This window comes from Hippocampus comes, unplaced genomic scaffold (genome assembly GCF_001891065.2).
Source record: "Hippocampus comes isolate QL1 unplaced genomic scaffold, H_comes_QL1_v1.1 scaffold20, whole genome shotgun sequence".
Taxonomy (NCBI): Eukaryota; Metazoa; Chordata; class Actinopteri; order Syngnathiformes; family Syngnathidae; genus Hippocampus; species Hippocampus comes.
This window is the reverse complement of record NW_017805462.1, coordinates 1458985-1480972: the sequence shown is the minus strand read 5'-3', so window position 1 is coordinate 1480972 and position 21988 is coordinate 1458985. Positions and strand designations below refer to the sequence as shown.

General features: G+C 42.1%; 1 long non-coding RNA gene across 1 annotated transcript in view; it reads right to left on the bottom strand.

The window, feature by feature from the left end:
* Window positions 1-1249: 1249 nt before the first annotated feature.
* LOC109518822 (uncharacterized) overlaps window positions 1250-21988 on the bottom strand; it is a 69115-nt gene continuing 48376 nt past the window's right edge. Inside the window, exons 3-4 of the long non-coding RNA XR_002168823.1 lie at window positions 3395-3502; window positions 1250-1490 (exon numbers count right to left, since the gene is read on the bottom strand). This is a non-coding gene — a long non-coding RNA (uncharacterized LOC109518822). The remainder of the gene's footprint in view (window positions 1491-3394; window positions 3503-21988) is intronic.

The following is a 21988-nucleotide window of genomic DNA, read 5'->3' as shown; positions in this document are numbered from 1 at the left end:
ATGATTCAACTGTTCTGGGAACAACACTGTGCAAGATTTTGGAGTTCACCCACGTCCTCCCACAAAGTTCGAATCACAAATCCAACATGTCTGGATACGATCAAGAACGACAACGACAATGATGAAGACGACTCGGCAGACTTTAGCGATGCGCTTGTCGGGCGGGTCAAAACAGGACATGAGGAGCTCCAGTGTCGGACCAGCCGAAGCACGTCTGAGAAGAGTTTGTTGTGCTCGCCCGGTTCTCATGAAGTCATGGCCTGACACTCGGCCAAGTACACGTACACACACACACACACACACAAACACACACACACACACACCACACACACACACACACACACACACACACACACACACACACACACACACAAAACAAAAACAATGCAGTCAAAAGAGCTAAAAACAAAAGAAGACAAAATAGTGACTTGTTTTATTGGTTGCATGTGTTTGGATGGCTTGGACAGAAATGGTGTTGTTTCAGCGAGACTCTCACACATGAAGCTGAGATCGTAAATCAGCAGCGAAGAGAAAGAACATTCCGGCTTGCAGTGTGGCTGACATCTAGTCGCGAATCAGTGCCGAAGACCTCAGAAGAACTTGTGCGCTACCGCAACTCGGGTGAACACCTTCACCTCAACCTGAGGGTAGCGAGGAAGGCAGAAAGGGAGGAAGGAAGGAAGAGAGGAGGTAGAAAGAGAAGGTAGGAAGGTACGTAGGAGAGGAAAGATGGGAGGAAAGAGAGGAAGGGGGGAGAGAGGAAGGATAGAAGGACGGAAGGAGGAACAAAAGGAGAGAGAGAGACAAGGTAGGAAGTAAGGAGGAAAGTAACAAAGTGAGAGAAGGCAGGGTGGTGTGTCGGAAGGACGGAGAAAAGAAGAAAAGCACAAGATGAAGCAGGGAATGAGAGAAGGACGGAAGGAACAAAGAAAGGGAAAGGAAGACGGGAAGGTGGGAAGGAAGGAAGAAAGGTGGGTGTTAAGATATGATTCCTCTCTGTTAGCTGGGTTTGAAAGAAACAATGTAGAATGCTGTTGAAGGTATTTCCTGCTGACTGTGATTACAATCACCTTTGGTAACCCCTCACCCCCACTAAATCGATTCGTAAACTGCAGAAAATAAATTAAAACCCTTCGAGTAATTGTACATCGCCTCCAGCCTTTATTTGGATTACCAACATTCTCCTCGTCCGAAATTCAACGAACACGCGGGAAAGAGGAGGCCGCTCTTCCCACAACATGGGGTAGAGGGCAGGAAGGAGGTAAAGAGGGAAGGAAAGAGGAAACTAAGGGAGAGGTAGGCAGGGACGTATGTAGGAAGGCAGCAAAGAAGGAAGGAAGGAAGGAAGGAGTAAAATAGGAAACAGGCATAAGGAAGGAAGTAGGGAATGATGGGAAGATGGAAACAGCGATGGAAGGAATGAAGGGAGCAAGGAAGGAAAGGAAGGTTGGGAGGTGTTTAGGATGTAGGGAAGGTGGTGAGAAAGGGCGCTATGAAGGAGGGAACAAGGAATAAAGGAGGGAGGGTGTCACACGCGACAAAGAAATGCATTCGCAGAGGCTTGGGTTCATATTGCAGTGACACACTCAGGCTAATTAGCATTATTGTTCCTTTCAACCATAGACGTAGTTTCGACGGCTTTTGCCATACATCGGCGCAGAGTAAATGTATTATGGGAAAAAAATGTAGCGCACAGTTTCAACCATAGACGTAGTTTCGACGGCTTTTGCCACGCATCGGCGCAGAGTAAATGTATTATGGGAAAAAAAATGTAGCGCACATTCGCATTGTGGGAAATGTAGTACATCAGTGAAATCCGCCAATAACCTCCAATCATTAACTAATATCCAAGTTTCGACGTTTAATTAAACATCACCTAAAGACACACTCCATTAAACCAAATAACTTACTTCTGGCGCCGCATGTTGATGTTAACTTTACACTGTGGTAAACACTTGTAGCATTCAACAACTTCTAATGTTAACAATTATCGGATTTATAATAACGGTTCAAGTATTCTTCATAACTGAACATCGCGAACATTGTACACATGTAAACCCTTTTTGAAAATAGACGGTCAACATTTTAGAAATTCAAATGAAAACAAAACAGTTGAGCATTACTTACCAAATCAGAGCGCTGCTGAAAACGAGGACATGTAAAATCGCTCAAACGTGAAAACGAGGACGGGGTGTCAGCTTCAAGCGGAGAAATAAAAGTGTTCATTGAAAGCAAATAAAAACCTAATTGAAATGTTTATCACATCCTCATTGGGAGGTCCGTCCTGAAATCAACTCCTCACTCGGGTAAATCCAACATCGAGAACGTTCAAACTTCGTAACATCCATGACGTCATAACGCTATGTAAATAATTCCCCAAACTTTTAAATGTTCCCTTATATAAAATACTGAGTGTCCTAAATGTTAGCAGAATTCGACACTTTTTAGTTCGGTCAACTGCATACCAACATTTGACTTTCACAACCTGCTAGTACGACTGTTTGGATTTACAGTGCAAGAATAATCCTAATAAGCTCAGTTTACATTGTATGTTGAAATGAATCATAGTTACTGTAAACGTGATGCGTCTGACATTATTGGACGCCTGTTCATGTCCCGCATTTTGTTCTGGTATGTTCTGCACTCTTGCCTGTGAAAGCGTCTGCAGGCGAGGCCAAGTGAAGCTTTTTGGCTGAGGACGAAAAAGTTACATAACAACTTTGGCAACATGTCCGCGCTCGCTTTGGCCTGACTTGGTCCTTTTTTTTTTCTCTTTTTTTTCTTTTGGTTGCTGCTGATTTTCTTGTTCCGTCCTGCTCTGTCTTGGTCTCACGCTGGTGTTACGTAACCGCTCAAGACTCACTTCACTCCGTTAGCTACTTTAAATGTTGTGCTGCACAATAAAGAGACAAAACAAGCCGTTTGATGAGATTTGCACAAAAGGTCAGGCTGTGAGCAGCAGTAGGTTGGCCAGTCTCCCGACAACTCAATTCTCTGCATTTTGCTTTGCTTTGGCTTTTTTTTCCGGCAGCATTTTCCCACTTCAAAGTCACTTTTCTTTTTTAAACAGCATTTACATGGCAGTTAAGACGTTCATTGAACAAGAAAGTTATTGATTTTAGTTGTCCTATCACTATGGAGCGGACCTCCAGTAAATCTGCACATTGGAGCAGGACCATGATTACTGGCCTCGTAAAAGATTTCCCTTTGGACGGCAACATGCTTAACTCAGCGGAAATATGCAAATGACATGTATGTAATAAAATTCAGACAACGGTGCAGGCTCGGAACCACAAAGTGTCACACTTTCAGCGCTATTACTCAAAATAAATAAATAAATAAATAAATTCCGAGATGTTTCAGGAGTGACCCGAGCCAGAAAAAAATCTCCCACCTGCTAAATGTCATGTGAGAGGCGACGAATGCCATCCGACGGCGTCTGGCTTCTGGCATGGGAGTGTGTCCATCTGCGAGGTCCACCCGCAACGGCGGGAGCCTGCACCTGTGGAGCACAAACACGCCGTGACTGGATGCCTGGGCCAGGAAAAGACACCATGAACATTGGCACGCGTTTTTCAAACACAATTAATAACAACTTGGATTCGCTAGTTTTCTGTCTGTCAATTAGTTCAATTAGCATGCTAGCTAGTTAGCATCACGGGGCTACGTCACGGTCCTCTGCAATCACGCAGCTTTTCCCGACGGCGTTACTGGGGAATGATGACACAGAAGAAAAGAGGAGCACAAAGCAGGTTTCATCATTCCCGTCTAATGACTAGTCGCCGCCGGTGGCTCGACAGCTCGTCACTTTGATTGACAGCTCCCAGGTCGGGCGGCGGATGGCACATCAGTCAGTCAGTCAGCGGCGACAAATTGCGTCTTTCAGCGGGAAATCCTGCCTGGAAGCGGCCGTACATGTGGCGCATTGTGGATAAGCTTTAGTACCTTTCACCGGGAATTCTGCTCCGACGAACAAAAGGACGTTTAAGTTGCGTTTTAGGACACATCAAACAACAGAAAGTTAACTTTCTTCCACTTACTTTATATTCAATAGCTGCACATTTTATTTCACTTTTTTTAAATTTAAAGGGCATATTTTATATATATACCCACACACACACACACACACACACACACACACACACACGTAAACATGAATGGACAGGTGCGGCGACGGCGTAGGATTCAGAATGTTGCACATTTATTTTTCCCATGGAATGCTTCCAGCTGGCGTTGTTGCACGACTTTTGCTGCCAGGGAACGCCTCCTTCAAGCTCGAAACAAACGGAAAAAAAAATCCGTGCAGGAGAAGACATGTTATAGCTTCTTGAACATTTGCTTGTGCCAATCGGATGCTTGCTAGCCCGCACTCAAGTCAATGTCCGACTGGCCTGTTGGAAAGCGATCGCATTTGACCACAGTCATGTTTCAAGTGTTTTGTTTTGTGTTGGAGGTGATGATACGATACTGTCGTGTTATTTTGCAGACCATGGCAGTTATGAGAATATGTCTTAGAAGAAAAGGAGAATATTTCATTGTATACCTGCATTTCACGATAAAACATTTCCAGTGAGTAAACATATAGATAAGGCAAAAAATATCATGTGATTTTCACTCCAATATTGATACAACTCACTGAAATGTTGTTAAAGTCACGCAAATTGGAACGCAATTTTACACAAATGACAATACGATTAACCGCCATTTTGTGTGTGGAAGGAGATTTTCTCTGATGTGGGACAAAATAACCCCAGCGTGCTCATTAAATCGGCATCATGGTTGATGTAAGGCGTTCTGTAATGAGCCAAAAGCGTGTGCACGCTTGTCGCTTCATGACCTCCGTGTGTGAGCGTCAGTGTGTATAAAAATAAAACAGGTCATTTGGATGGTGTGTGAAAAAGAATGGGGGGGGGGGGGATGAAGTTGTCTCCTCGGGCGTGTGGACCGAGCCAGCGCCGACAAGTTAATTCACGCTCACAACGCTGTAGGCCATTCTGATGGTGCGCTCATCAAGTCTCGCCATTGCGCACACACAAACACACACACAGGCGCACACACACAGGCACACACGCAGGAGATTGTCTGTGTGTGTGCTGGTTTCACATGCTGTGTTTTACGAGGTGATAACGTTCTGTTTGGTTTTGTTCACCGTATTGACTTTCTCTCAGCACAGCAACTGTATCGGCGAGCCGACTTCAGCACTCACCTCACTGGACACTTCATGCGCCACATCAGCGGATGTGATCCGATATGCGAATGAAAACATTTTTGATGAGATAATAATGATCACTTTTGATTGCGCTGGGCGGATCCGGCAATTCATTTGAACCCTTTCGGGGACGGCGGCTACTACAGTGGACAGCTTATCATGTTATCAGGTTACGGGGTGCATGAAAGGGTTCAAATCTCAGAGATATTGCAGGTGTACTTCGCAAATGGAATCTGTTTGTCCGTCTTTCTTTCCATTTGTCCGATGACGGTTGCAAGTAGGTTTTCTGTTCTGGACAAGTGTAACAATAATGGCTTCCACATGCTATCAAAAACACTAAAAAAGACATTTTTCGCAGACGTCCTGAGAAAAATAAAACAAAGCATATCTCCCAGCCACAATGTCCGCTCTCCAGAGGCTCAGCTGCACTGTGTTTGTTTACGGAGGCAATTACATTTCCTGCCCCCATAGCTAATATATTTGCGCGGGAATTCGGCAACACCTCTGGACTGTGCCCTCGATGTTCCGTATCGAAGGATCCGAACACACGCAGCGCTCAATCCCCTCGTGATAATATTAAAAAACATGAGATGAGATCAAAGATTCCTGCATTAAAATTCCCTGCCAAAAGCTTCACAATGGGATTGCGATACGGTATGATGCATGATGGGTAAACGCTCAGGCTCCTAATAACGCCAGAGACATGAATGACGCCTGACTGTGATGTAGACCACGGCAAAAGAGAGAGGGTGAGAGATGGAGTGTGCCACATTAGCCAGTCTGATGACAAAAATGAACACTTTCATTACTTGGACGCAACCAGTGGAAATGCTCCCCAGCCCCACAAACGCACATTGCACATTTTCATCTTTTAGCACTTTCACGGAAGACATTTTTTAGATTGATTTGGATGTATCTTTAGAAGTTGAATTGATTTCCTGAGCTACGACTTCTCCATGCGGCATTGGGATCAATCCCGTGCCCGCCTTTGTTTTCGTCTTAATGTGGACGACTTCCACCAGGAAATGATAAGTATCGAATCTCATACACAAGCGGGAAGATCAATACCAAGCATTGAGGGAAAGGGTTGCCTTGAATAATTACTTTTAATTATTTAATGAACACATGCCTATGTCTATATTTTCTAATTGAATTCTATCGAATAAATATAGCCGACATATCATAAGATTATATCGGCCAATTGTTTTTTTCTGAATATTACAGTACATTCATCCAAATGAATTACAGCGGTAATGAATGAACACGTTGATTTCAAGTTTTCACTTTAAAAAAAAAAATAGGTTAAAATATTTACATCTGTACAAAATGTCTTTGTGAAATCAATGTTATATTTTTATTGAAAAAGCCTGACATTTTAATTGCATAGGTTTTACTGAAGGTTTTGCATGTTTTTTTAAAATTAAGACTATAATGTAACATAATGAATACGATGTTCACATTTTAATGTCATTTCTATTTACATTTAATACATGTTTATATATAATAAGCTTTCAATTTTTATTTGCTGAAATTTTGACTTTTTAACAATCCACAATATGACAATATTTCTCTTTTCTACACTTTTTATATTTTCACTCAATAAATGTAAAAAAAAAAAACAAAAAAACAACTTAATAAATCTTTCCGATCCACTGACATCGAAAATATTGACAATATTTCATCAGTTTCACGTCAAGTGTCATCTAATCCCATTTCCAGGCGTCATTGTTGTTTGTCCTTGACAACTCAAATTGACCACATGAATACTAAAGCGTGAGAATTTAATCTGCACTGACGCAAGTCCCAAAAGAGTTGAGGACAAGTTGCAACACACACCTCATCTCCGCCATTATCCCCGTGAACGGCGGGGATCTTTTCCCCTGTCGCCCGCCGCATGAACGCATGCAGCAATCACCGTGTGACTCTCTCGGCTTTGATGTTTTCCCGGCACCCGACGCTCCCGCATGGGATTTCCTCGCCGTTGCGACATGCGGGAAAGCTCTGCACAAGAAAGCAACCCGGCATTCACGCAGGTGGGAGCTGCTAACACATTATGTGCAATTCAGGAGAAGTCACGAGTCTTAACCGTAAAGTTTCGAGCAAGTGCAAAGTTGTTGTGGCAAGTCAAGCGGAGTCCCTACTAAATGTCAAGCAAGTCAAGTCGTTACTTGGTCTGAGCAAGTAAAATGTCAAGTCGTCCAACCTTGCACGGTCACAAATTCGCAGTTAAGCCACTTCGCACTCACTATTAGCATGTCGCGTCATTGCCATATGTACTTGGCTTGCTGTGCTAACACGTTCACAACCACAGTCGTGAGCTGTACTAAGACACATTCACAAGCACATGGCTTTTGTGGCTGTATTTTCTATGACTTTGCCACATGCGATGAAACATAAGCCACATGACACGCCTGAACAGATATCGGCGAGCCAAATCGTAACGTCAACTCAGCTAGCTTCCCTGTCTGTTGCTTTTCTAGTGTAGGATGAAGTTCAGTGTCATAGTTGCTGTCTCTCATGATTTGGAAATCATGCCGGTTACCATTCTTTTGTTCATTTTAATCCAAAAGTGACCGTTTTCAGAGCTCGTCCCAACATGGAACTTGCTTTTCACTCAGCATCACAGGAAGGGAGCGCCCTTGGACGGGATGTTTCCTTTCAGCCCATTGAAGCAATGTCATCGTTGCTTTTACTCTTTTCCATCCGGCAACATCTTTGGACCTCTGGATTTTTTTTTTGGTCTGATGTTTTTCACCCAATCCCGATCCCGATCAGCTAAAAATGCGGTGATCAAGCCCCATTTCCCATCACGTGTTGGGATTATTATAACTCTAATACTGACAACAATTCTTCTGCCAGAACCATGTGTTTGATCGGAGAGCATGGTGTCGTCAGTGAGCTAAACAATCCTCCAATTAAAAACACGAAGATGAGAATCCACAGTTTGGTACTTTTATGGAAGTCTTTCTTATAAAACTGCATCCAAACAGAAACACAACACGAATGTTTGTACAGTATCCAATTATACATATGAAATGACACTCATGTAACAGCCCTGTTCTCGAGCTTATTCAACAATTCCATGGTAAGTATTTGAGGAGATTACCTGGCGAAATATTGATAAATGTCTCGAAATAACTTGCACAACAAACAGTGACATGTACAACTGTGTAAATGTACTTACAGATTGTACATTGAACTTGTCAAAAGAAAGAGGATGGAAGTAGATGTAATCACACCTCTCCACTGTTGTGATTCAAAATGGCTACCCCACTGACTTTTTGGGTGGTTTTAACTACTTCCACCACTAGGGGCACTGCGCTGCACTGTAATGCAGTTTTGGGTGGTTTTAACTACTGCCACCACTAGGGGCACTCCGCTGCACTCTAATGCAGTTTTGTGTGGTTTTAACAACCTCCACCACTAGGGGCACTGCACTGAACTGTAATGCAGTTTTGGGTGGTTTTAACTACTTCCACCACTAGGGGCACTGCACTGCGCTGTAATTCAATCACTGGGGGCAGAATAATAATCATAAACAAGACATGACGTTCAAATGGAAGTCAAATTGAGTGTTTCATAAATGTGTCCTCAGCAAGTCTGACGAGTGGCCACTTAAGTGGAAGTCCCCCAGCTCGGCGCATTAAGCGACCGCACCGATCGGATTGGTTGCCAGCAGAGGCAACGCTGACAGTGACGGTGGGCCTTCAATAAGCCCGCGTGTGCAGCGCCTTAATTATTCATGGAGGCTTAATGAAGTGTCAAAACTGACAAAACAGGTTCATAAGAGCAGCTCGGCTAATTGGCTTTTCTTCAGCCGGGTGATGGGAAACATTTCTCCCGTTGGGCCTTCGCGGTGCCATCTCGTCCCTTTGGATCACCAACGATGGCCTCCACGCCGACCTTGGCCGAGGCAAATGTGCCGGTGTGTTGGTTTGCGAGCTTTGAGTTACATCATCATAAAAAAACATTTTGGTACCAAGAGAATTTCAACAGTTTTCGAGTATTTTGATGTCGCCGAATCCAAAAATGAAATTTATTTTATTTTGTTCGATTTAGCTCTGGTTTTTGAGATATTTTATATTTTGGTTTTTAAAAAAGTTATATATGCACCTTATGAGATTGTTATTGTGTTTATACTCCAGCTTTGCCAGGTTTCAAAAGAGCGATACGGTTTCAAGGATGAGTTAGGGTTTTAAATTCTGATTTAAAGCCAGTGTTTAGTGATTCAAGAAGGTTTTAAACCAGGGTCAGCGTTTCAAATTAGGTATTCCAAAAAGTGTTTCAAGGTACAGTTAAGGTTTCAAAGTAGGGTTCGAAGCCAGAGTTAAGGCTTCAAAGTAAATCTCAAACCAGAGTCAGGGTTTCCAAACCTGTGCAGTGGTTTCAAATTAACAACAATCGAAGTTAGGGTGTCAAGCCACAGTTGGGGTTTCAAACACCCAATTGGCATCCAGACAGAGACGCTGTCAGTCTCCCGCCAGCGAGAGACAAGCTAAGCAGCGGTAACATTATAGCGTCCAATCCGAGAACAGTTCCGCATCCACCCCCCCGACGTGTTCATTGAATTATATTTCTTGCGTGCGTCGACGGCGACGACGGTGACAGCAACGACCGATCGATGTGTCGGCGAGCCGGGCTAACAAGCGGCCCAGGTCCACAGCGGCGGCGGCGGCGCGGCGCGGTCCCGCACTCGCGCCTGTCGGCCTCGGCTCTATTTACGGCCTGCTTTGTTTTAACATCCATTCAGCATGAGTGGAAATCAATTTTTCATTTGGACTTAATTGCATGTGCACGCCAACCGGCCGGCACGGCCGCCCCCACCAAGACCCTCGCGCGGCAGTATTTTATGGCTAATTACACATCTGCCGCCCTCGTCGACCGCCGCGACGCTTGCGGGGGGCGGGGTGGGGGGGGGGGAATGGTCACAGCTATCTTGATGCTGGCAGCGATCCGGTGGAGTTGCATGAAGCGACAGGAAACGACAACCGTCCAACGCTATGACATGAATGGGAAGAAGTTGCTTTAAGACTGCCACGGAAGCGCCTGGAAGACATTATTTGGGTTTCAACTGTGGGTGAGGATACGGGTTAGTTTTTCAAACGGGAAGATTGCTTTTTAAAGTAGGGTTTCAAAAGAAAATAATGAAGTCGGATTTCAAGTCTGTGCTCCGGTTTCAAAAATGACAACGTGGAGTCTTTTAATCCAGAGAAAGTAGGGTTCAAAACCGCGCAAATATTTCACTCAAGGTTCTACAATAGAGTTGCAAGACAAAATTGGGGGATTGAAGAAGGATTTCAAGTCTGGATTAGGGTCTCAAAGTACGAGTTAAAATCCAGCGCAAGGGTTCGAAATGAGGGTTCCAAGACAGGGTAAGTGCTTTAAAACGGATGGATTGAAATGGGTAGACTTTGATGCTTCGTTCATATTCCACAAATCCAATATTTATCTGAATGTCGTGTTTTTGAACATTTTATTGTCTCGAACATATTGGACTTTCAATTTCGCTATTTTAGCAAGAAATATAAAACGCACATGATTTGCATTGATGGGCCCCAGAAAATGATGTGGTGGCCAGGTCTGGTCCCTGGGCCTTGAGTTTGACACCTATGATCGAAAACATTTCATCACCAGAATTTCTTTTGAATGACATCGCGTTAAGTAAACTGCAATTCAAAATGCAGCGTAGTGGGCCTTTTTCTAGTTTGGGATTCAGTGACGGTAGATCGTTATGGCAGCAGATCTGATTTTCTTTCTACATGTTACGGCTTGACCCAATCCGCCAGCTGCATTACCCACAATGCAACACAAGCCCCGCCAGCAAAATCAGGAGCAAAGTTTCAGTATCTGTTTGATATTCACGTTGAGACACGAAGAAATCAAAAAGCCGCTGAGACGCATTACCGCGCAGGGCCCTCGCCGCCGGTGAGTCACATCAATGTTTCCACGCCCAGTTTGCAGGCGACCAATCATCAAATGAGCGACACGTTCCATCACACGTCCGCGACATTTCCCGCTGGACTGGAATGAGATTTTCCTGCCAGGGTTCTCTTTGACGTCGCTCTCAATTGATGGATATCATTTATTTGTTTGTCGGCACTATTTGTGTATCAGCACTTTGTAATGAAAACCTCCTCTCTTCACTCTTTGCTGATTTGGACAATGGCTGCTTGAAAGCCAAATGGTTGAATTCCTGTTCAATTTCGCGTATAGGTCCTTGAGACATTTCTGAGCATTGGGTAAGAGTAGACGTGCCCTTAATTTCACGTCAATCGGTAAAAGTGGCACCACTCTTCAGTGGTGGGGCCATGTCTGAAATTGCTTCAAATCAAAATGGACGACTTCCTGTTCAATTTTGAGTTTGGGTCCTTGAGACTTTTTTTTTTTGTGTGTCCTTCGATGATGTCCACCCAATTTTGTGTCCATTAGCAAAACGGGCGTCAGGGGCTAATTTCTTCTCTTCTCTACTTTCTAAGGGCGCGACAGAGTTCGAAATGTTTGCTTCAAAACAAAATGGCTGGCTTCCTGTTCAATTTCAGGCATAGGTCCTTTTTGTGCGTCCTGTCACAAGAGAGAATTTTCGTTTTTTTGAATTTTCCGCAGGATGCTACCAAGTGAGTTTTGAGTTGGAGACACGCCAACATTCTCTCCAGGATACGTACACTTGCAAGAATTTGTGACTTTTTCAGTATGTTGAGACTCCCAACAAGGAAAATGATTTATGGTACGGATAACAGTAAACACAGCCATTCCAATCAGGCCAAATCTAGATAAATACCTGGCTAGCTCGCTAGCTGTACATAAAAAAAAAAAAAAAAAAAAATCAAGCCAATGTTGTGGTGATAATGACGTGTGAGGATGAAACGTTCCCGTAAATGTCGTGCCCGTCCTCACTGACTGTCTCAATGTTAAAGTGCAGTATTTAGTCATTAATGTCGTTACTTGCGATTACGTTTGACGGAGCGGCAGGTCAAAACATCTCGTCGCTCACGTTGTTTAAAGCCGGCATCGCTGAGTCATCCGGCGTATCTGTCATCCTGCATCCAGGAAAGGCTCTCAGCTGGCTTCTTCTCTTTTCCCATCCCCCTCTCCTCCCACCCACCTATCAAGTGCCACTACTCACCCTTTCGTGTAGCAGGAAATGCTGATGTCACGCTTCTATTGTTTCCAGTAACACGGCGATGTCCCTGCGTGACTTTTGTGAAATTTAACAGCAAAGGGAACCTTGGGAATGAAGGCCTAAGGGTATTCCAAGTGGTTTGTTTCCGTTCTGATTATTACAGTTTTTCAAACGGGAAGATTGCTTTTTAAAGTAGGGTTTCAAAAGAAAATAATGAAGTCGGATTTCAAGTCTGTGCTCCGGTTTCAAAAATGACAACGTGGAGTCTTTTAATCCAGAGAAAGTAGGGTTCAAAACCGCGCAAATATTTCACTCAAGGTTCTACAATAGAGTTGCAAGACAAAATTGGGGGATTGAAGAAGGATTTCAAGTCTGGATTAGGGTCTCAAACTACGAGTTAAAATCCAGCGCAAGGGTGTGAAATGAGGGTTCCAAGACAGGGTAAGTGCTTTAAGACGGATGGATCGAAACAGGTGGATTTTGATGCTTCGTTCATATTCCACAAATCCAATATTCATCTGAATGTCACGTTTATAGAACATTTTATTGTCTAGAACATATTGGACTTTCAATTTCACTATTTTAGCGAGAAATATGAAACGCACATGATTTGCGTTGATGGGCCCCAGAAAATGATGTGGGGGGCCAGGTCTGGTCCCTGGGCCTTGAGTTTGACACCTATGATCGAAAACATTTCATCACCAGAATTTCTTTTGAATGACATCGCGTTAAGTAAACTGCAATTCAAAATGCAGCGTAGTGGGCCTTTTTCTAGTTTGGGATTCAGTGACGGTAGATCGTTATGGCAGCAGATCTGATTTTCTTTCTACATGTTACGGCTTGACCCAATCCGCCAGCTGCATTACCCACAATGCAACACAAGCCCCGCCAGCAAAATCAGGAGCAAAGTTTCAGTATCTGTTTGATATTCACGTTGAGACACGAAGAAATCAAAAAGCCGCTGAGACGCATTACCGCGCAGGGCCCTCGCCGCCGGTGAGTCACATCAATGTTTCCACGCCCAGTTTGCAGGCGACCAATCATCAAATGAGCGACACGTTCCATCACACGTCCGCGACATTTCCCGCTGGACTGGAATGAGATTTTCCTGCCAGGGTTCTCTTTAACGTCGCTCTGAATTGATGGATATCATTTGTTTGTTTGTCGGCACTATTTGTGAATCAGCACTTTGGAATGAAAACCTCCTCTCTTCACTCTCTGCTGACTTGGACAATGGCTGCTTGAAAGCCAAATGGTTGAATTCCTGTTCAATTTCGCGTATAGGTCCTTGAGACATTTCTGAGCATTGGGTAAGAGTAGACGTGCCCTTAATTTCACGTCAATCGGTAAAAGTGGCACCACTCTTCAGTGGTGGGGCCATGTCTGAAATTGCTTCAAATCAAAATGGACGACTTCCTGTTCAATTTTGAGTTTGGGTCCTTGAGACTTTTTTTTTTTGTGTGTCCTTCGATGATGTCCACCCAATTTTGTGTCCATTAGCAAAACGGGCGTCAGGGGCTAATTTCTTCTCTTCTCTACTTTCTAAGGGCGCGACAGAGTTCGAAATGTTTGCTTCAAAACAAAATGGCTGGCTTCCTGTTCAATTTCAGGCATAGGTCCTTTTTGTGCGTCCTGTCACAAGAGAGAATTTTCGTTTTTTTGAATTTTCCGCAGGATGCTACCAAGTGAGTTTTGAGTTGGAGACACGCCAACATTCTCTCCAGGATACGTACACTTGCAAGAATTTGTGACTTTTTCAGTATGTTGAGACTCCCAACAAGGAAAATGATTTATGGTACGGATAACAGTAAACACAGCCATTCCAATCAGGCCAAATCTAGATAAATACCTGGCTAGCTCGCTAGCTGTACATAAAAAAAAAAAAAAAATCAAGCCAGTGTTGTGGTGATAATGACGTGTGAGGATGAAACGTTCCCGTAAATGTCGTGCCCGTCCTCACTGACTGTCTCAATGTTAAAGTGCAGTATTTAGTCATTAATGTCGTTACTTGCGATTACGTTTGACGGGGCGGCAGGTCAAAACATCTCGTCGCTCACGTTGTTTAAAGCCGGCATCGCTGAGTCATCCGGCGTATCTGTCATCCTGCATCCAGGAAAGGCTCTCAGCTGGCTTCTTCTCTTTTCCCATCCCCCTCTCCTCCCACCCACCTATCAAGTGCCACTACTCACCCTTTCGTGTAGCAGGAAATGCTGATGTCACGCTTCTATTGTTTCCAGTAACACGGCGATGTCCCTGCGTGACTTTTGTGAAATTTAACAGCAAAGGGAACCTTGGGAATGAAGGCCTAAGGGTATTCCAAGTGGTTTGTTTCCGTTCTGATTATTACCATATGGTAAATCTGAATCTGGAAATGAAAAAAAAAAGGACATATATTTTGGGACACGTCACAACGGAAACACAGAAAATGCAACCGAGCTATTATTGTTAACGAAGGTTCGGGAATTTTGTGGCAACTAAATTATGTCACAATACAACCATTCCAAGATATTCGATATATTGGTTTTGGGCAATTGTCATTCAATATAGTGATAAGTTGCCAGTGTGTGTATAGATATTGATATTATCATCAATATCAATATATATATTGATATTGGGCGCGATTAAGTCATATTTTGAATTTGCACTCATCAATACCTTCACAAAAAAGTTAAGCGTTGGTATACAACACATAATAGTGCTCTGTGTTGACTTGTGATTTCATAATCCATGCTTTTTTAAATTTTTTTTCTTTTTTAATTGCGCTCGAAAAAGATGTGACTTTTCAGAGTGGATATTTTGTAACGCTTTAAGATGGGAATTCAGAACTGGAACAGCATAAACTGTGGTTTGACCGAAGCTACGACGACAACAACTAAGATTCGGTAATCAAGACGTAACATACGTTACGATATAGTGACGCTTTGGCAATGAAAACAAGATTACCTTAAAACAAATATCCGCAAATCAACATATTTCAAAACATCTACGTTTCATCAAGACATTGAGGTATTTGGAACCCGACCTTCATACAGAACAAGCCAAAAGTGTCAAGATAGTTATATTTATTGTGTTGATTTTAAAATGAATATTTTTAGGGCGGTTCAATAAAAAAATACATACAGCATTTCTAATATTACCCCAAAGTATGCACTTTTATTTGGATATTGTCGCGGTGACAATATCAACACAGTATGTGACCGCGATCGTAAGCAATACAATACCGATCCATATAATTAGCCAAAATTGAGCACATAATTTTGGATTAAAGCTAATCAAATGAGCGACACGTTCCATCACACGTCCGCGACATTTCCCGCTGGACTGGAATGAGATTTTCCTGCCAGGGTTCTCTTTAACGTCGCTCTGAATTGATGGATATCATTTGTTTGTTTGTCGGCACTATTTGTGAATCAGCACTTTGGAATGAAAACCTCCTCTCTTCACTCTCTGCTGACAGCGGAGCCCTGTAAAATCCTCTGCACTGGAAATGAACAACGTACATCTTCTTTACACCTAAACGCAGCATACGTATAGACGGCAGCCCGGCGCAATTATGTTTGCACACTTGAGCAATATAACCCTAATGACTGCTAACCAATTAGCTCCAGTGAGACACCTCTTTTCAAGTTGTATTATTGAAATATTCTCTCTCCATGTTCAAGTGGAGTAAGATAAAAGTGGATTTTTTTTTTTTTCTTTTTGCACGAGATGTAGCGCCGCTTTCAGAGGGACCGTTGGTCTCCAAACATATTAGTTTATGCGAGCGCCCGGAGACCAATTGGGCCTTTAATTGGAAAGTGGACTTATTGCGGCGCATTACATCATATAACGGGGCCAAGGTTATATTGCTCAAGTGTGCAAACATAATTGCGCCGGGCTGCCGTCTATACGTATGCTGCGTTTAGGTGTAAAGAAGATGTACGTTGTTCATTTCCAGTGCAGCGGATTTTACAGGGCTCCGCTGCGTGATTCGAGCCTTTCAAGTAAAATACTTACTTAGCTCATCGTCAGCCTTTTACGGAGACTCTTCAATGTTTTCCTCGGAGAACAACAACTGATTCGACATTTTAGCTTTAATCCAAAATTATGTGCTCAATTTTGGCTAATTATATGGATCGGTATTGTATTGCTTACGATCGCGGTCACATACTGTGTTGATATTGTCACCGCGACAATATCCAAATAAAAGTGCATACTTTGGGGTAATATTAGAAATGCTGTATGTATTTTTTTATTGAACCGCCCTAAAAATATTCATTTTAAAATCAACACAATAAATATAACTATCTTGACACTTTTGGCTTGTTCTGTATGAAGGTCGGGTTCCAAATACCTCAATGTCTTGATGAAACGTAGATGTTTTGAAATATGTTGATTTGCGGATATTTGTTTTAAGGTAATCTTGTTTTCATTGCCAAAGCGTCACTATATCGTAACGTATGTTACGTCTTGATTACCGAATCTTAGTTGTTGTCGTCGTAGCTTCGGTCAAACCACAGTTTATGCTGTTCCAGTTCTGAATTCCCATCTTAAAGCGTTACAAAATATCCACTCTGAAAAGTCACATCTTTTTCGAGCGCAATTAAAAAAGAAAAAAAATTTAAAAAAGCATGGATTATGAAATCACAAGTCAACACAGAGCACTATTATGTGTTGTATACCAACGCTTAACTTTTTTGTGAAGGTATTGATGAGTGCAAATTCAAAATATGACTTAATCGCGCCCAATATCAATATATATATTGATATTGGGCGCGATTAAGTCATATTTTGAATTTGCACTCATCAATACCTTCACAAAAAAGTTAAGCGTTGGTATACAACACATAATAGTGCTCTGTGTTGACTTGTGATTTCATAATCCATGCTTTTTTAAATTTTTTTTCTTTTTTAATTGCGCTCGAAAAAGATGTGACTTTTCAGAGTGGATATTTTGTAACGCTTTAAGATGGGAATTCAGAACTGGAACAGCATAAACTGTGGTTTGACCGAAGCTACGACGACAACAACTAAGATTCGGTAATCAAGACGTAACATACGTTACGATATAGTGACGCTTTGGCAATGAAAACAAGATTACCTTAAAACAAATATCCGCAAATCAACATATTTCAAAACATCTACGTTTCATCAAGACATTGAGGTATTTGGAACCCGACCTTCATACAGAACAAGCCAAAAGTGTCAAGATAGTTATATTTATTGTGTTGATTTTAAAATGAATATTTTTAGGGCGGTTCAATAAAAAAATACATACAGCATTTCTAATATTACCCCAAAGTATGCACTTTTATTTGGATATTGTCGCGGTGACAATATCAACACAGTATGTGACCGCGATCGTAAGCAATACAATACCGATCCATATAATTAGCCAAAATTGAGCACATAATTTTGGATTAAAGCTAAAATGTCGAATCAGTTGTTGTTCTCCGAGGAAAACATTGAAGAGTCTCCGTAAAAGGCTGACGATGAGCTAAGTAAGTATTTTACTTGAAAGGCTCGAATCACGCAGCGGAGCCCTGTAAAATCCGCTGCACTGGAAATGAACAACGTACATCTTCTTTACACCTAAACGCAGCATACGTATAGACGGCAGCCCGGCGCAATTATGTTTGCACACTTGAGCAATATAACCTTGGCCCCGTTATATGATGTAATGCGCCGCAATAAGTCCACTTTCCAATTAAAGGCCCAATTGGTCTCCGGGCGCTCGCATAAACTAATATGTTTGGAGACCAACGGTCCCTCTGAAAGCGGCGCTACATCTCGTGCAAAAAGAAAAAAAAAAAAAATCCACTTTTATCTTACTCCACTTGAACATGGAGAGAGAATATTTCAATAATACAACTTGAAAAGAGGTGTCTCACTGGAGCTAATTGGTTAGCAGTCATTAGCTAAAGCTAGCAGGGATGAGCTGCTGTTTGCGGGGGCGAGCGGTGATTTTCCAGGTTGGAGACAAATACAGTAATGTAAAGTGGATTAAAGGATGTCACATGGATTAAAATATATAAGCGCACATAAATGGGTCATTAACAATGTGAGGTAGACAAAAACTGTCATTTGAGCAAAAAAAAAAAGATATCAAGTGATATAAAGTAGAATAAAAGAAGTAAAGCGGAATAGAGAATGTAAAACAGTCCAAATATGGAATAAGGTATCAACCGCAGAATTAAAGATGTAATATTACACAATCATACACGATGTAATGTGGAATAAAAGAGACAAAGTGGAATAAGGATGGAAAAATGACAAAATGTGGAATGAGGTGTGAAATAGTGAATAAAAGATGTAATGTGACAATATTATATATGATTGTGTAATGTGGAGTAAATGACGTGAATTGGAATAAAGCAATTAAGTGGAATAAAGGATGTAAATGGACAAAATGCGGAATGCAGAAAAACAAATACAGGACACACAATTGTGTAATGTGGAATAAAGGGTGTGAATGGACAAAATGTGGAGTTAAGTGTCACGTTCAACTCGTCAAAATTATGCAAGTGGAATAAGGGATGCAAAAGGTTTAGCAAAACGACAAAAGGGTGCAATGCAAGCAGAAATATGGGCCGTGGAACCAAACCATAAAGTGGAATAAAAACTGTCATAATCTGTAATAATGATGTAAATGCAAAAGTACAAAAAGGATGTCATTTGTAACATCAACAAAAGAATTCAATGTGGAATAAAGTATATCATGTGTTCAAATGTCCAGCATACAAACTTGGACAATGCATCATAAAAATACAAAAGTGAAGCCTTACATATTTTTCTCAAAACAACAACAAAAAAAAAAAGACTATCGAAATGATATTTTCTACTCGACCATATAATCATATGTGGGAATTTTCCAGTCATATTGGGTATTGTTTGTAATGCCAGCGCAACGTCACCCAGGCAGTCAGGCGATCATTTTTGGAATCCGAGTAGGAATCCTGTACTTAAGTGACTCATCCTATGAAACTTTGATATGATTAACTCGTCCAGCATGATGTCATGGAGTGGCCGGCACAATTTACGCACACGCAGCTCCATTAATTAAAAAAAAAAAAAAAAAAAAAAAAAAACCTATTTTAACACACGCTGAGGCAGGGGGGATGATGTCACACTCTAAATCCACTCTGGGCCAGACGGGTGCGAAAACGACAGAGTGGTGGCTAAGTGGCTCTGTCAAACTGCAGCGGGGAGCCACACCGGCGCTATCGCGCTCACTGGAACAACATCCGGCCGTCAATACATTATCGGCCGCTGCGAACGCAACAAACTCGCCGTGGTAGTGCGTTAGCAATGTGGAAGCAATCAACAATCAATCGTGAATAAAAGACGTGGATGGAAAAAGTGGAATGGAGACAAAGATTTGGGGTCATACAGGAAGAAACGGGCGAAAGGATGCAATATGGAGTCAAGGATGTCAAGTGTAGTGTAAAGGAAGGTTGCGGAAAAAGATCGGATGTGGTGTATAAGATGGCTGGTGCACAATCGGATGCGATTGAAAAATATATTCAGTGATGCGATTGAAAGATGCACTCTAATATTGTACAGTGGTACCTCTACTTACGAACGTCTCTTCATATGACATTTTAACAGGAAAATATTGCCTCTTGTTGCGAAAGAAATTACAAGATACGGAAGGTAAAGATGCAGTATGTGCTGCTACTCGTAATTTCCAAGTTTCCTGAACGCAACATACTCATAGCTGCTCTGCCATTGGCTATTACCAAGCATCTTCCTGGCATTCCATTGGCTAAGAGGGGCCACGAATGTCCGTGTCAATGCGTCCTTGGATCAGTTCTTGACAAAACGCCAGGCAAAAAACCACTTCTGAGAGAACATGAACTACAGAGGGCAAAGCCCAGCCCCCAAAAAATGAGGACACAGTTAAGGTCATCATTTTTATTCTTTACTCTCTTCTTTGTTTTTTACATTCTGCGCAACTCTCATTTATTGTGCAATAATCTAATTGTTACATGTATTTGTTACGTATTTTGATGCATTTTTATGCTTTAGAAAACATTTATGTCTGAATTTTTTTGGGAGGGAGCGGGCCTTGGAACGGATTAGGGCATTTACATGGAAAACACGTCTCTACTTACATTATGTTCTAGTTAAGAAATTTCTTCCAGAACTGTCATTCATAAAAATAAGCAGCAATGACAACTAGAATTAAAAAGAATCAGAAACAGTTTTTTGCCTTCATATTCAGTGGACATTGTGCTACTCCTGCATTCCCATGCATTCCTGCATTATTTTTTAAATACATTGATCCGAAAATGAATCTTTTGTGTGTGGTCAGCTGCGGGCTTTGCAAACACAATCTTGTGACTTTCCACAGGCGTCCCATTCAACGGTACACACGAGCGCACAAAGTGAGCTTTTATGGCCGCAAATGTCACTACTTTTATCCGGTGTTATGTTCTCTCACTGCCTCTATTAAATGTCCCACACAAGAGTGTAAAAAGTAAAAGATGAGGGCAGGGAGTGGAATGTTTTGGCTCTTAGTGGAAAGAAATGTCTCCGCTTTGTCAATGTTCTGATTGTCGGAGCTCACAACAGAGCCGGAGGGAGGATGGAGGGATTCTCGGGGGTGGGGGTTCTTCAGATTTTGGGATTGGGGGTGCGGGGGGGGGGGGTCTGAAGCTCTTTCTTTATTTCTTTTTGTCCCATCAAGTCATCCAACATAAAGTCAAGAATGCTTTCATTCAGCACCACCAAGAAACTCCTGGCTTGTCTCACAGGGTGCACAGGGCGACGTGCTACATGAGGCATGAGACAAAAATGTGGAATAAAGGACGAAATGTGCACATGTGGACAAAGCAACATGGAGAAAAGAATGATGTACTGATGTGTCATATGCAAAGAGACACTCAATGTGAAATAAAAATGCAATGCACTGCACCCGAAACGATGCGATGTGGAGTAAAGAACGCAAGGTACAGCATATACCGTAAAAGGATGTGATATGGAATAAAGGATGTAATGTGGAATAAAGAATGTAAAGCGGGATAAAAAATGCAATGCACAGTGCCCCAAAGGATGAGATGTGAAATTGAGGATGTAATGTGAAGTAAAGGATGTAACACATGAAAGGAAGTGATGTGGAGTAATAAACACAGAGTACAGCATATAAAAGTATGTGATGTGGAATGATGTCTGTATTGGGAATAAAAGGATGTAATGTGGAATAAAGAATGTTAAAAGGGATCAAAGATGCAGTGCACAATACCCCAAAGAATGAGATGTGGAATAGAGGATGTCATGTGGAATAAAGGATGCAATGCGTAATACATGATGAAGAAATGCAAGTAATGTGCAGTTTACAAAAGGTTGTAAAGTGGAATAATAAAGCATATCAAATGGACAAAAGAAAAATCGAGAAAATTTTGCAATATGAAAAAGACGAGAAAATACAAAAGGTTTTAAGATGGAATAAAGGACACAATGTCCCATTTAGGAAAAAGCTGAAATGATAGCATAAAAGCTGTGCTGCCTCAACAAATTTTGGACCCAAGTGCTTGAAAGGCATCTGCCGGGTCTCGGTTTGACTCTGTGCCTTGTGTGCTTCCTCAACGGACACACTGCACTGGATGTGTTGCATAAAGAACTTTTCATTCCGCTTCTTCTGTCCAGTGATGTGTCGCTGTTGTATCCCGTTTTGGGCT